This window comes from Chiloscyllium plagiosum, chromosome 1 (assembly GCF_004010195.1).
Source record: "Chiloscyllium plagiosum isolate BGI_BamShark_2017 chromosome 1, ASM401019v2, whole genome shotgun sequence".
Lineage (NCBI taxonomy): Eukaryota > Metazoa > Chordata > Chondrichthyes > Orectolobiformes > Hemiscylliidae > Chiloscyllium > Chiloscyllium plagiosum.
Window position 1 is genome coordinate 79,281,443 of NC_057710.1, and position 15,408 is coordinate 79,296,850.

At 41.4% G+C, this 15,408-nt stretch overlaps 1 long non-coding RNA gene across 3 annotated transcripts in view; it reads left to right on the top strand.

The window, feature by feature from the left end:
* LOC122555623 overlaps nucleotides 1–5,544 on the top strand; it is a 34,860-nt gene extending 29,316 nt beyond the window's left edge. For 2 of the 3 annotated variants that reach the window (XR_006313331.1, XR_006313330.1), the window contains one exon: nucleotides 5,378–5,544. This is a non-coding gene — a long non-coding RNA (uncharacterized LOC122555623). Of the gene's footprint in view, nucleotides 1–3,724; nucleotides 3,761–5,377 lie in introns of those variants that run through there. The other variant, XR_006313332.1, reaches the window with a different exon arrangement.
* Nucleotides 5,545–15,408: the final 9,864 nt, after the last annotated feature.

A 15,408-nucleotide genomic window follows, 5' to 3' on the forward strand; every position in this document is an offset into this window, starting at 1 on the left:
AGTCCCAACCCTCGAACTCAGCACCACCTTCCTAACCTGCAATCTTCTTCCTGACCTCTCCGCCCCCACCCCCACTCCGGCCTATCACCCTCACCTTAACCTCCTTCCACCTATCGCATTTCCAACACCCCTCCCCCAAATCCCTCCTCCCTACCTTTTATCTTAGCCTGCTTGGCACCCTTTCCTCATTCCTGAAGAAGGGCTCATGCCCGAAACGTCGATTCTCCTGCTCCTTGGATGCTGCCTGACCTGCTGCGCTTTTCCAGCAACACATTTTCATCTCCGCACCAAAGCCTAACCTTCTCCATAGTTTTCAACTGACAAGAAGGCCATCACAGATTTTCAGCGAAGTTTTCCAATTGCACTTGGGTCCCAATAATATTATCGTCTTTGAATATGTAAAAAGAATCCTTCCTAAAATTTTAGGGACGTGCACACTATAAACCCCACCGCCCCATGGCCGAACACTTAAACTCCCCCTTCCACTCCATCAAGGACATGCAAGTCCTGGGCCTCCTCCACCGCCAAACTCTAGCCACCCGATGCCTGGAGGAAGAACACCTTATCTTCCACCTTTGGACCCTCCAACTACACAGGATCAATGTGAATTTCATCAGCTTTCTCATTTACCCTCCCCCTACCTTATCGCAGATCCAACCTTCTAACTCGACACTGTTCTCTTGAACTGTCCTACCTGTGCATCTTCCTTCCCACCTATCTGCTCCACCCTCGACTCCGACCTATCACCTTCCCCCTCACCTTCATCTCATTATCACATTGCCAGCTACCTTTCCCTCCACCCAGCCCCACCTCCCACTCATTTATCTCTCAGTCCCCTTGGGCCACCCCTCATTCCTGATGAAGAGCTCATGCTGGAAATGTAGACTGTCCTGCTCCTTGGATGCTGCCTGACCGATTGTGCTTTACTTCGACTTTTTTTGTGTATATTTGACACTTGCTCAGTAGGCCGGGTTAGGATTTGGGATGGTGAGGTCCTGCCAATTTTCCAGGCAGCAAGTTACATGAATCATGTCAGATTCAAATTACCCCAACCAATCACTCTTGGAACCCATGTCTAAATTAGTTATTGATATGTAATGCAGAAATAAAAAGAAACTACACATATAAGTCATAATTTGGAGATGCTGGTGTTGGACTGGGGTGTACAAAGTTAAAAATCACACAACACCAGGTTATCCTCCAACAGGTTTATTTGGAAGCACTAGCTTTCGGAGCGCTGCTCCTTCATCAGGTGGTTGTGGAGAATAAGATTGTAAGACAGAATTTATAGCAAAAGTTTACAGTGAAATGATATATTGAAAAAGACCTGGATTGTTTGTTAAATCTCTCATTTTTAGAATAACTATGTTGGTTTCAGTTCTTTCATATGTAAATTCCAGAACTTTTTAAAAGTTACATTCTCAAGTCGGCCCAGATAATGCATAGCTGAAGCAACTACACATTGATATCAATGAGTTTCATCCCACCATCAAACTCACCATGGATTACTTTCTACTAACTGTGTCATTCTTGGATATATCCATCTCCATCAAGGATGGGTATCTCAGCACCTCACCCTACCACAAACCCACGGATAACCTCACGATGCTACACTTCTCCAGCTTCCACCCGAAACATATTAAAACAGCCATCCCGTATGGCCAAGCCCTACACATACACAGGATCTGTTCAAATGAGAAAGAACAGGACGGGCACCTGGAAGTACTCAAGGATGCCCTTATAAGAACAGGGAACCACCAGTTCCGACATGCCACAGCGAGAAACCGGAATGACCTCCTCAGGAGACAGACACATGCTGCAACCGACAGGATACCCTTTATTGTCCAGTACCTCCCAGGAGCCGAAAAACTACGCCATGTTCTTCATGACCTGCAACACATTATCAAGGAGGATGAGCACCTCACCAAAACCTTCCCCACACCTCCACTTCTCACCTTTAAATAGCCACCAAACCTCAAATAGATCATTGTTCATTGCAAACTGCCCAGCTTTCAGGACAACACCATACAACCTTGTCATGGCAGACTCTGCAAGGTGTGTCAGAATGTTGACACGGATACCACCATTACACATGGGGACACCTCCCACCATGTATGTGTCAGGTACTCATGCGAATCAGCCAACATTGTCTATCTCATACGTTGTAGGCATTTGTGAAGCTAAGCAGAGGCTACAGCAACGGATGAATGGACACTGCACAACAATCAACAGACAGAAGTGTTCCCTCCCAGTTGGAGAACACTTCAGCTGTCTGGAACATTCAACCTCGGACCTTTAGGTGACTGTTCTCCAAGGTGCACTCCGGAACAGACAACAATGAAAAGTGGCCGAGCAGATGCTGATAGCCAAGTTTGGTACCATGGGAATGACCTCAATCAGGACCTTGGGCTCATGTCATGCAGACAGACACACACACACACGCACACATACGCATGCACACACAAACACACACACACAGATGCGCATGCACACACAAACACACACACACAGATGCGCTTACACACACACACAGACACTTCTACACAGACACACACACACACTCCTACACACACTCCTACACACACACACACACTCCTATAGACACACACGCACACTTACAGACCCATACACTCACGCAGACCCTCTCTCATATGCTCACACATACACTCCCAGACTCTCACACGCACCTCTCACAGACATATACGTCTTTACACTCACACTCATACACATACACACACTCTCTCACAGTCACTCATAAACCCCTGACATACCTCCCCACACACAGACACACACATATACACATATAAATATGTGGGATGAATCTGTACTTGCAGAATTACATTTTACTTTGCTGAAAAACTGCATGAATCCATGTAAGATTCTGTAAATCCCTTTTTTAGTTTAGAATCAGTCTGACCATTGGGGCACAGACAGTCTCACACAGGGCACCTCACACCTTCAATGCATTATCTGGGCCGACAGGACACCAATTGTTAAAGTTCACTTGAGAATGTAACTTTTAAAAAAGTTACATATGAAAGAACTGAAACCAACATGGTCATTCTAAAAGATGAGAGACTTAACAAACCATCCATGTCTTTTCCAATATATAATTTCAGTTACATCATTTTGTAAACTTTTGCTATAAATTCAGTGTCTTGCGATCTTATACTCCGCAACCACCTGATGAAGAAGCAGTGCTCTGAAAGCTAGTGCTTCCAATTAAACCTGTTGGACTATGACCTGGTGTTGTGACCTGATTTTAACTTTGCACATATAAGTATTCACCAATTGAGCAGATTTTATGAATTGTGGCGTCGTGGAATGTGATCTTGCTTTAACTGTTTTTCATTCCAGGGGAACAGAATCTCCAATACATTCCACACTACTGTGCAGACACTTCTTACACAGCTCCTTACAATTAAAGTTCCTTATTAAGTAATGAAAGGTTTCTATACCATCAGACATGTTTTTTATTCACTTGTGAGATGTTAGGCCAGTATTTATTGCCTGTCCCAACTTGTTCATTCAAAGGTGGTACCAAGTTGCCACCTTGAGCCACTAAAGTCCATGCGATGTAGATAGACTCTCAAATTTTTCTGGCTTTATTTTTCTGTGTTTCAAGATGGCGTTGACAACCGGTGACATTAAACAATACCGTTCACTGTGACAATAAATGAACACATCTAAATGCTTCTGTTACCTTCCCCTTTGATCCCTTTAGCCCAAAGAACTATAATCTAACTTCTTCTTGAAAACACCTCAATTGTGTTTGGGAGGGAGTTCCAGGATTTTGACCCCGTCACACTGAAGGAATGGCCGATACATTTCCAAGTCAGAATGATGAGTAAAGATGGTGGTGAGAAATGAACCAAAAGATGTGTCTAGAGGAGGCGTGAATGGGAAATTTCCGAATCTTTGCAGTGGCTGCTGTCCCAAAGAAAAACAGAAAATCATAAATGAGATTATAATCTGAAATTGTTGACGTTAATATTGGCTCTGCACGGCTACAAAATGAAGATTGAAAGAGATGCTGATCCACAAGCTCCTTGGAAAAATGTTGGCCCAATAAAATCATAGAATCCTGGAGTTGTTACATTTGTTTTTTGTCCCATTGTGCCTGTACCAATTTTTCAAGTAACCGTGCAATTACCTTTTGAGCAATGAAAGCTTATCTGTTGCATTGTCTACTGCAGTTCAACAAAACTCTACATCTCTCCACAGAAAACAGTTGAGGCCAAAACATTGAATGTTTTCAGGAAGGAGTTAGTTCTTCAAGGATCAAAGGGTATGGAAACAGAAATACTTAGATTCATTTATTGTCATATGTATTACAAATACAATGAAAAGTGTTGTTTAGTGTTGCCACTCTTCTACGCCATCTTGAAACACAGAAAATAAAGCCAGAAAATAGAGTGCATCTTTACAGTTCCTTCTTGTATCAGGTTCATGACTGCAAACAGTGTAAGTGAATTGTAGCTTGACTTTATGACGAAGAACATACTTCTTTTACTGTTGAAATCAAGTCAGTACGACACATTACCATATCACATGTAGATCTCTAACATTTAATTGTGTTAGCAAGTAACGCTGGCATTCCAGATTCCACAAACTTTCATATACAGAATATCATAATGACACACATCTCCCGTGCCTCTGCCGCTGTAGTTGTGGTCTGTGGATGGAGCCTGCCCGGTGTTCTGTGTTCTCTTCTCCTGCAACAGAATAATAGGATATATCCACCCACTGGATTCAGTACATTGGTGAGGTGGCTATCAGGGAGCGAGATGAAATTGGACAAGGATGAGGATAAATTCCCAACGTGGAATGATAGACAAGGATGTGAGGATAGAATGAGAAGCATGGATGCATTAGTAGGCAGGTATGAACAGTGCTGTGGTGAGATCAGCAGTAAAGCAAAGAGGTTTATGGAGGTCATCCTGATCCCATTCAGACTGTCTTTCCTTTATTGTTTCCAGCTCCAAGCTCCTGCAAATTCCATCTTTGGTTTGATTCTTTTAGTACTGAAGTTGAAATAAGACCATAAGGTGCAGGAGCAGAAGTAGGCCATTTGACCCACCAAGTGCATAACCTCATAATTTCCCAGATTATATTCCATCTGCTAAATTTTTGCTCACTCATTTAATCTTTCTATATCCTTTTGTAGACCCTTTTGTTTCATCGTTGCCATTTGTATTCCAATCTATTTTTATGTAATCCGCAAGCATTTTCAATAGTACATTCACATACTTCATTCAGTTATTAATGTATGTTGAATAATTGTCGCCCCAGCTCTCCACATGTTATAGTTTGCCATCCTGCAAATGTTCCCTTTATTCTAATGTTCTAATTTCTATTGTCATTATATTCATTATAGCCAGCAAATGTATCCATGTCCTCTCCATGACTGCTTTAGTGACCAGACAATCAACGCTATAACTAGAAGTGGGAGGACAATGGGATGGTTGCAGTTGAACCTGTTTCTAATTTTCTACATGATATCTGGCCCTCATGATTCCAACAAGCTTTTACTTTGTGATAATAAACCAGTTCAAAATTTTTAAAATTTTGTTATCAGATCAATGGAAGGTGAAATGTCTGGAGCAGCTTGGAAAGGCTGTACAATGGATGATTATTTTTGCTGTTGTTCTTGAGAATCCTTGTGAAGTGAGTGTGAAAACACAGCACAAAACTGCCTCTAAAGTGGCAATCTCAACTACAAATAAGTGTTAAAGAAATTGAAGCAATTTCGGTAGAGAATTCAATATGTTTCACCATATATCTGACTTTATAATGCAACGCGCACAGTGCTTAATTCAAACTATGATTGGTGATGCCAGTGGAAGTTTCAAATGGAAAAATATTTCACCCCCCACAACAATGATCACCGAAGTTCATGTTTGTGTGATTAGATACCCTACAGTATGGAAACAGCTCCTTCAGCCCAACAAGTCCACACCAACCTCCAAAGTGTAACCCACCCAAACCTATTTCCCTCTGACTAATGCACTGAACACTTTTGGCAATTTAGCATGGCCAATTCACCTGACCTGCACATATTTTTGGACTGTGGAAAGAAACTGGAGCAAACCCACACAGACACGGGGAGAACGTGCAAACTCCACACAGCCAGTCACCCAAGGTGGGATTTGAACCTGGGTGCCTGGCACTGTGAGAGAGCAGTGCTAACCACTGAGCACCGTGCTGCCCTAACCACTGAGCCACCATGCACAGAGCTATATTGGTTAAAGATCCAGCAAGGTCTCATCAGTTCTCACCAGTCGATTCTAAAGAGGTAATAATTTAGATTCAGGTTAATCTGCTTTCAAACTAACCCTTTAAACCATTTAGATCAAAAGAGACTCAACCATAAAAAAAACTACACTGGAATAACAAATAATAAAAGTTTATTTTAAAAAGGGAAAAAAAGATACTGACTGAATTCTACAATTTTTACAACTTCAGTTGGATGATCACTCAGGCAGGAGTATAAACTGAGCTCAGTAAAGGTAAAAACAAGGACTGCTGATTCTGTAAACCAGAGTCTAGATTAGAGTGGTGCTGGAAAAGCACAGCAGGTCAGGCTTTTGCCCGAAACGTCGATTTTCCTGTTCCTCGGATGCTGCCTGACCTGCTGTGCTTTTCCAGCATCACTCTAATCTAGACTATAATTTGAGCTCAGACTCCCACACTGACAGTGATGCTCCATAGTCCTGCCCCAGGAGGATTCCGTACCATCCATGACCAATATCACTCTGATGACTGCAGGGTACACGCATTAAAAATGCTTCTCAAACCTTTCATCAGTAACATTGGCATTACGTCATCTCAATTCAAACCTATTGATACTAGCCCATTGATCATTACTTGTTACTTCATTAATTTCATTGGGTTTGGCCATTTATACACATTGGCTCAATTTTTGGGGCAGTATAATGTTTCACAAGATTCACTTTATCTGAAATTGTACAGGCTTCTATTCATTCTGGCCACTGTCTTAAAAAGCCAAGGACATGCCAGGGTGATTATTGACTATTGGTGACTGACTATTCCCTTCTCCCACATTAACGTTGTTATTAATGTTTTTAAATATTTATTTATAACAAATCCAAAACACAAAAATGTAAGTATAAATCTCAGCCTAATAAGAAATTGATCATAACGTAATTGAGATTCACTACTGAATTCAGTCATCTGTTTTGTAATGGTTACTGCTTCTATGATGTCACTGATCAGTATCGTGGCTATTTGGCACTGTGACTGCAAAACTTTTTTATCTGATGTATTAGTGGTGTTTGGCCTTGTGAAAGCAATGTAAAAATAGTCAAGCCAATTGAATTATTTCTACTAAACTAAAACAAACGCTCCAGGCCAACCCACAAAACATAATGTTTTAAATCCTTTTATTGCCTTGCTTTCTCTATCTCTATGTCCTTTTTATACCTTACAATCTTCTGAGAATTCTATATCCTTGCATTTCTAACATCGACTCCATCACTTTCTTTGTCTTCCTATTGGCCATCATGATTTTATCCATCTGGGTCTTTCACTCTTGGCTTCTCTTTCCTCCCAAAATATGTTACTTCAAACTTAACTCTTTGGCAAAACATTTCACATGTTCCACTTTAGCTCTGTGCCAATTTTTGTCTGATTACGCACCAAGTATATTGGACATTCCACTGTATTAAAGTTACATTATAATTGCCAGTTTGGATAGTTGTTTGGAAAAGAATTTAGAAGAAAGATATGTGTGATCATGATTGTGAGGAAGGAGATAAACTCCACTTAAAAATCTTCCATGTTTTCAAATAACATTCAAGATTAGGAATATTTCAAAATAGGAGGAGAAAAATGTGTCTTTGTTTCCTTCAATGTAGCTGGGAAAAGCACAAGATTAACTTGTTGGTTTGTAACTTCTCCCTCTGATAAATACAAGTTTTCACCTTCAGCACTTGAGCATTAGCTTGGTGGAATGGAGTGAAATATACTCCAGGCACTTTCAGTCTAATTATTTTCAAATTATGAATACTTTCTTTTCAATCTGAACTGACAAGTTTCAGTAAGTGTGACCATAAGAACATAAGAAATAGGAAGAGGAGCAGGCCATCTGGTCCCTTGACATAGCTCTACCATTCAACAAGATCATGGCTGATCAACCCCAGGCCTGAACTCTTCTTTCATGCTAGCTCCTCATAGGCCTCAGCTTCCCCAGTATTTCAAAAATCTAAGACATCTTTGAGTACTTTCACTGATCTAGCCTCCACAACACACTAGGGAAGAGAATTCCAGACTTTGACATCCCTCTGGAAGAAGAAATTCTGTCACATGTTGCCTGGTTTGTGATTCCCCATATCTTCTCAACATCGGTGCCATCAAGAGCCCTCAGAATTTTATATGTTTCAATAAGATCACTCCTCATTTTTCTAAGCTATTATAAATAAAGTTCTAAACCTGTTTAGCCATTCTTGTTAAGTCAATACAATAATCCCAGGAATCAGCCTGGTGAATCTCTTTTGAATTGTGCCCAATTCCAGTATATTTTCTTTTATTATGTAAATTAAAATTGTACGCAATACTCCAGCTGCAGCCTCACCAACACCCTCTTCAGCTGGATGAAAGTTTCCTTGTTTTAAACCCTTTTTTTTAGCATTATAAAGTGAGTGCTCAGATGTCAATTCTGTAAAAGGGTCATGCTAGATTCAATTATTCACTCGATTTCTCTCTCTGCAGATGCTGACAGAAGCTTCAATTGAATTCTATCCCATTGGAAAAGCTCTCTCTTTCCCTAATACTGCTGCAAGTGTCCCATGAATCAGAATCCTATACAATTCTTATACAAAGTTAGCTACAAGGCGATCATAACTTCTCTTTTCAATCTTTATCTTTAGAGATCAGACCGGTCCTTTTTGAAAGCTTTGTTAACCTGTGCCATTATGCATGTATCAACAAGCAAAGAACCCCTGCTTCATTTTGACATTGATTATACAAGTAATATGTATCTCTTTATAATAGTCAGTTGGTAGTATAGAACTTGGAATCAAGGTCCCAAGAAGAAGATGAGGCGTTCTTCCTCCAGGCCTAGGGTGGCTTGGATTTGGCAGTGGAGGAGGTCCAGGACTTGCATGTCCTTGATGTAGTGGGACAGGGAGTTGAAGTGGTCGTCCACAGGGCGGTGGGTTATTTGGAGTGTCCTGCAGATGTTCCCTGAAACATTCCACAAGTTGGCATCCTGTTTCCCAATGTAGCGGAGACCACATTAAGAGCAATGGACACAGTAGATGAGGTGTTTGGATGTGCAGGAAAATCTCTGCCAAATGTGAAAGGATCCTCTGGGGTCTTGGAGGAAGGTGAGGGGGGAGGTGTGGGCGCAGGTTTTACACCTCTGGCAGTGGCAAGGGAAGGTGCCGCGTGTGGTGGTTGGGTTGGTGGGGGCATGGACCTAACGAGGGAGTCGCACAGGGAATGGCTTCTGCGGAATGCAGATAGGGGTGGGGCAGGAAATATATTCCTGGTGGTGGGATCTGATTGTAGGTGGCAGAAATGACGGAGGATAATGTGCTGTATCTGGAGAATAGTGGGGTGAGAATAGATGAGGACCGGGGGTTTCTATCCTTGCTGCGATTGGAGGGGATGGGGTTCAAGGGCGGAGGTGCGGGAAGTGGAGTAGATGTGCTGAGGGCATTGTTGACCACATGGGAGGGGAAGTTGCGATCCTTGAAATAGGAGGCCATCTGGAATGTTCTGGAGTAGAATTGCTCCTCCTGGGAGTAGATACAGTGGAGGCAGAGGAATTGGGAGTGAGGGATAGTGTTTATACAGGAGGGTGGAATGGAGGAGGTATAGTCCAGGTAACTGTGGGATCGATAGTTATACCGTTACATCTGATTCCAGCTTCTCCCTTTCAAACTGCAGTCAATTCTATCATATTGTGGTCACTGACACAAGAGGTTCCTTCACCTTCAGCTCTCTATTCAAGTCTGCTTCTGTGGGCTCTACCACACACTGCTCCAAAAATATCTAATAGACATTCCATGAATTTGTTTTCTTGAGGTCCATTACTAACCTGATTTTCCCAGACTGCCTGCATATTGAAATTGCCACATGATGCCCACCTTACTCAGACCCCTACAAGATTCAACATCATCTGCATGGACGAGTTGGGCTGAAGGGTCTCTTTCCGTGCTGTCGGACTCTATGACTCTATAAGTGCAAGATTCATCTCAGTCTCTTCTAGAATTCCCCAGCTTCACAGATGCCAGTCTTCAGCCAATTCATTCCAGTCCATATGGTATAAAAAAAAGTGGAAGCACTGGATGTTGCAATAGCTATGGCTCTTGACAATATTCCAGCAATAGCCCTGAAGATGTGCTCCAGTGTTTGCCCCCCACCCAATCCAGTACAACTAGCATGTACTCAACAATGTGGAAACTGCCCAAATATGTCCTGCACACAAAAAACTAGGGAAAATCCAACCCAGTCAATTACCACAATTCTAGTCTACTCTAGCCCATCAGAAAAGTGTCATCAACACAAACTGCTATCAAGCAGCATTTGCTCAGCAATAACCTGCTCACTGATGTTCAGTTCAGTTGGACGAGGGTCGCTCAGTTCCTGACCTCTTTACAGCCTTTTTTCACACATGGACAAATGTGCTGAATTCCAGAGGGGAGGTGAGAGTGACAGCCCTTGACATTGCAGCTGTATTTGGCTAAAGGCAGCATCAAGGAACCCCAGCAGAACTGGAATCAATGGTAATCAAGGGAAAAACTGTGCTTGTTGGAGTCACAAAGGAAACAATTGTGGTTCTGAAAAAGGGCCAGTGGGCCCAAAATATTATTTCTGCTTTCCCCTCACAGATGTTGCCAGATCTGCTGAGTTTTTCCAGCAATTTCGGTTTTTGAAACAATTGTCGTTGTTAGAGGTCAGTCATCTCAACTCCAGAACTTCAGGAGTTAGTGTCCCAGGCCAAACCATTTTAAGCTGCGTTATCAATCACCTTCCATCTATCAAATACTCCTGCTGCATCCAAAGACCATATCTAATGCCCTTTTCCTAATGGGGAGAATCTCAACCAATAATTTACAACAAACATACAGAGAGGAGTTAAGTGATGGAGGCTGGTACAATTGCAACATTTAAGAGGCATTTGGATGGGTATATGAATAGGAAGGGTTTGGAGGGATATGGGTCGGGTGCTGGCAAGTGGAACTAGATTGGGTTGGGATATCTGGTCGGCATGGACGGGTTGGACCAAAGGGTCTGTTTCCATTCTGTATATCTCTATGACTCTATGACGAATAGCTATAACAGGAGACATTACTTCGCTGAATATAGACTAAGGTGGCACAAAGTACAATGAGAGGCCATTGTACAGGATTTCTAGAGACATTGAGTATGTTTAGACAAATGTTGTGTATCTGTATGATTCCAATTCAGCTGGAAAGGAGGTATATCTGGTTCTTGGGAATCTTGGTACAACGGACAATTAGGGAAGAGTAACTTTTCTATCATAAAGTTCCATATGACTATGTGAAATGACAAAGGACCAATCGAGAGCAAGATCAATTGATTGGGAGAAAGTAAACTTCAATGGGGTACAAACAGATCTAGTTTGAATAAATTAGAGTCAAAGATGGATGAAAAAAATGTAGCTGAACAATGCTGCTTTAAAAAAAAAGGTATTTCAGGCACGGTCAAGATATTTCCCTTGAAAGAAAAGGTAGGACAAACAAACCCTGAACTCCCTGGATGACAAAAATATTATGGATGGCATAAAGAACAAAAATGTGCTCAGGGTGTATGGCAGATTTCAGCTCAAAAACATATTGAAAACTGAGCTATATACGGAATGTTCAGAGGATAAATAAACAAGTAAGTAAGAGAAGAAAAAAGGGATCATGCAAGAAGATTGGCAGCTAGCTTAAAAGTCATAAAATATCAACATATAAACTGTCAAGTGATAGGAAAAGGTGGCGTAAAACCAACTGGAGACCAAAAGGGGGAATTGTACAGACAGACAAAGATCATAGCTGCAGTACTAAAAGAATATTTCACACCTCCCTTTTTGAAGATTCTACTCAGACCCTGCAGAAAGAGAAGATAGCTTAGCCACTAGAAAGGTTTATGCTTGATATTGAAGAAGTATTGGAGCTGTCTGTACTTAAAGTGGATTAGGCCCCAGGACCAGATGAGATACATTCAAGGATAATGAGAGAAGTGAGAATAGAAATTGTGGAGGCATTGGCCATAAAGTTTCAGACTTCCTTATATTCAAGATAGTACCAGAAGGCTGAAGAATAACAAATGTTACACCCTTGTTCAACAAAAGGATGGAGTCAGTTTAAGCTTAATGAGGGGATAATTCTGGAAAAAAAATTGAAGTCAATGTTAACATTGACATGGACAAATGCAGGTTAATTGAAAAAGGTCAGCATGGATTTCTTAAGCAACTTTATTAACTTACTAGAGTTTTGGAAAGGTAACAGAGCGGGCTGATGAGAACAATGCAGTCTATTTGGTATACTTGAATGTTAACGGGTGTTTGATTTAGTTCTCTCCAAAGGTTTTGTGAGCGATATTATAGCTCTTGGTATAAAAAGAACAATTGGAACATGCATATGGAATTGGGTGCTGGATATCAGAAAGTAGTGACTGATTGTTGCTTTTTTTAGGTGGGAGGAAGCTTTCTCCAGGGATCAGTGTTGGAACCTTTGCTTTTCCTAATAAACATTAATGACAAGACATTAGTGTGCAGGGGACAATTACAAAGCTTGTGAATGATCCAAAACATAAAAGTATTGCAAACTGTAAGGAGGACAGTGTAGAATTTCAGGAGTCGTTGAGTGGTTGAAAAGAGGATAGATGAAGTTCAATATGGAGAAATGTGAAATGATTCATTTTGGTAGGAAGAAAGCGAAAAAAATGATATAAAATAAAAGTCATATCTTAAATGAGGCACGGGAGCAAAGGGAGCTGGATATATATGTGCACAAGTTGGATGGCATGGTGGCTGAGTGGTTAGCACTGCTGCCCCACAGCACCTGAGACTCAGCCTTAGATGACTGTCTGTGTGCAGTTTGCACGTTCTCCCCATGTATGTGTGGGTTTCCTCTGGCTGCTCCAGTATTTTCCCATAGTCCAAAGATGGGCAGGTTAAGTGGATTGACCATTCTAAATTACCCCATAGTGTGCAGGCTAGGTGGGTTAGCTCTGGTAAATACATGGATGGTGTGGGATGCTCTTCAGCGGATCAGTACAGACTAACCTGTACTGTAAGGTTCTATGATTTTAAGTCACTACAGTTAGCAGGACAGGTTGAGAAAATGGTTAATGAAACATAAAATTTCATAGCCTTTACTAATTGAGAAGTGGAGTTTAATAGCAAGAAGATTACATATAGGACTAGTTGACCTCAGCTGAACTTGACTTCACCAATTTCCTCATTTCCCCTCCCCCTGCCTTACCCCAGTGCCAACCTTCCAGCTCAGCACCATCCTCATGACCTGTCCCACCTGCCAATCTTCCTTCCCACTTATCCGCTCCACCTTCCTCTCCAACCTATCACCTTCATCCCCACCTCCATCCACCTATTGCACTCTTGGCAAACGTCTCCCCAGATCCACCTCCCTCTCATTTATCTCTCCACCACGGAGGCTCCCTGCTTCATTCCTGATGAAGGGCTTTTGCCCAAAATGTCAATTTTCCTGCTCCTCGGATGCTGCCTGACCTGCTGTGCTTTTCCAGCACCATTCTACTCTAGACTCTGATTTCCAGCATCTGCAGTTCTCAAGTTTGCCCATTTTAAACCCTCCACCATTCAGTAAGCTCAGCTATGACCTTGTTCCATTAACTTACCTTTGCCCCCTGTCTCTTAATACCTTTAGCTACTTCATTACTTGGTCCATCAGGTACAACCTCAAAGCTGGCAGATCTGATTTTAACTGCTTCCTAGAACATCCCTGCAAACACCCAACAATAGAAATCTTAAAATCTGCTTGTCTCCCAACATCATGCCTAAGGAGTCAATAATTGCTGTCTATGTAAAATGTGATTTAATACTTGTGTACATAGAAATATATATTTACTTAATTTTTTTAAAATTACTTTAAAAAAAAAACATCATTCCTCCTTAATTTATTTACTAAGCACAGCATCCTTTCCTGGGTCTAATTTGAATAATATACCATAAACAGTCTACAAATACAACAAGCTAAATTCATACATGTATTTATTTAGTAATGCAATAATGGTAAATGATTTGCAAGATATTTTTAAGCTTAGTTTGAAATTTAACAATCTATATGAAAGTAAAGCCCAACAATACATGAATATTACCAAACCTGCAAAAAAAAGACAGTTCTCTTGCTAGCTAGTTAATGCTGAGCATGGGCAATCATTCAGATCAATAAGGGTCCTGAGTTATTACCAATTAACTGATCTCATGTGGAGTTGACACATGTGCAAATGAAAGCTGAATAGGCTGAAAATACTCAGCAGATCAAGCAACATCTCTGAAGACAGAAACAAAATTAACATTTCAGGTCAATGTCGAGAGTGTGGTGTTGGAAATGCACAGCAGGTCAGGCAGCATCCAAGGAGCAGGAGAGACAACGTTTCAGGCAAAAGCTCTTCATCAAGCCTCGGATGCTACCTGACCTGCTGTGCTTTTCCAGCACCACACTCTCGACTCTAATCTCCACTTTCTCCTAGTTGATTTCAGGTCAATAGCCAGTCATCAGGACTGCTTTCATTGAGCTGAAACAGGCTGACTTTTAACATGGAGACCAGCTTGCAGTAGTGGTTTTGGAAGCTTGAATGATCTCAGAGCTAATTTTTCCCTGACATTTTGAATCAGCCACAATGTTAACATCCCATTTCCAGGGTTGCTGACTGATCATAAGGGGTTGGCAGGAAGACAACTAGCTCCTGACTGTCAAATGATTTCTATTGAAAGGGACCTGGTCTTGAATTCTAATTCTGCTATTCTCCAAGTGTTGTGTGATGGAACGCCACTGTAACAAGCTCACCCTGATATGTGCTACCATTTATCTTATTGGGTGATTGCTGTAATTGTGTGAGCCTGTTAATTTTATTTGGTGCAGCCAAGTATTTGGAGTTATTTATTGACATAAACTTGCCTGTGGCCTGTGTGGAACATACAGAATGTTGCAGGATCATTTGGCTTAGAGAGAACACTTTTTATCTAATTGTTCTCATAGGTAATGCTATGGGAAGTAAGAGCTCACTGCAATGTGACAATCCATTTGATTGGAGGAATAGACCAGTGTCTATGAGCAAACAGGCATTCGGGGAAAAGCAACAGAATTGTGGAACCACAACTTGGTGAAAGTAGCAGAATGGGTCTAATAATCTTCTCAGGGGCAAGAAAGGTGGGTGACATTCCACATT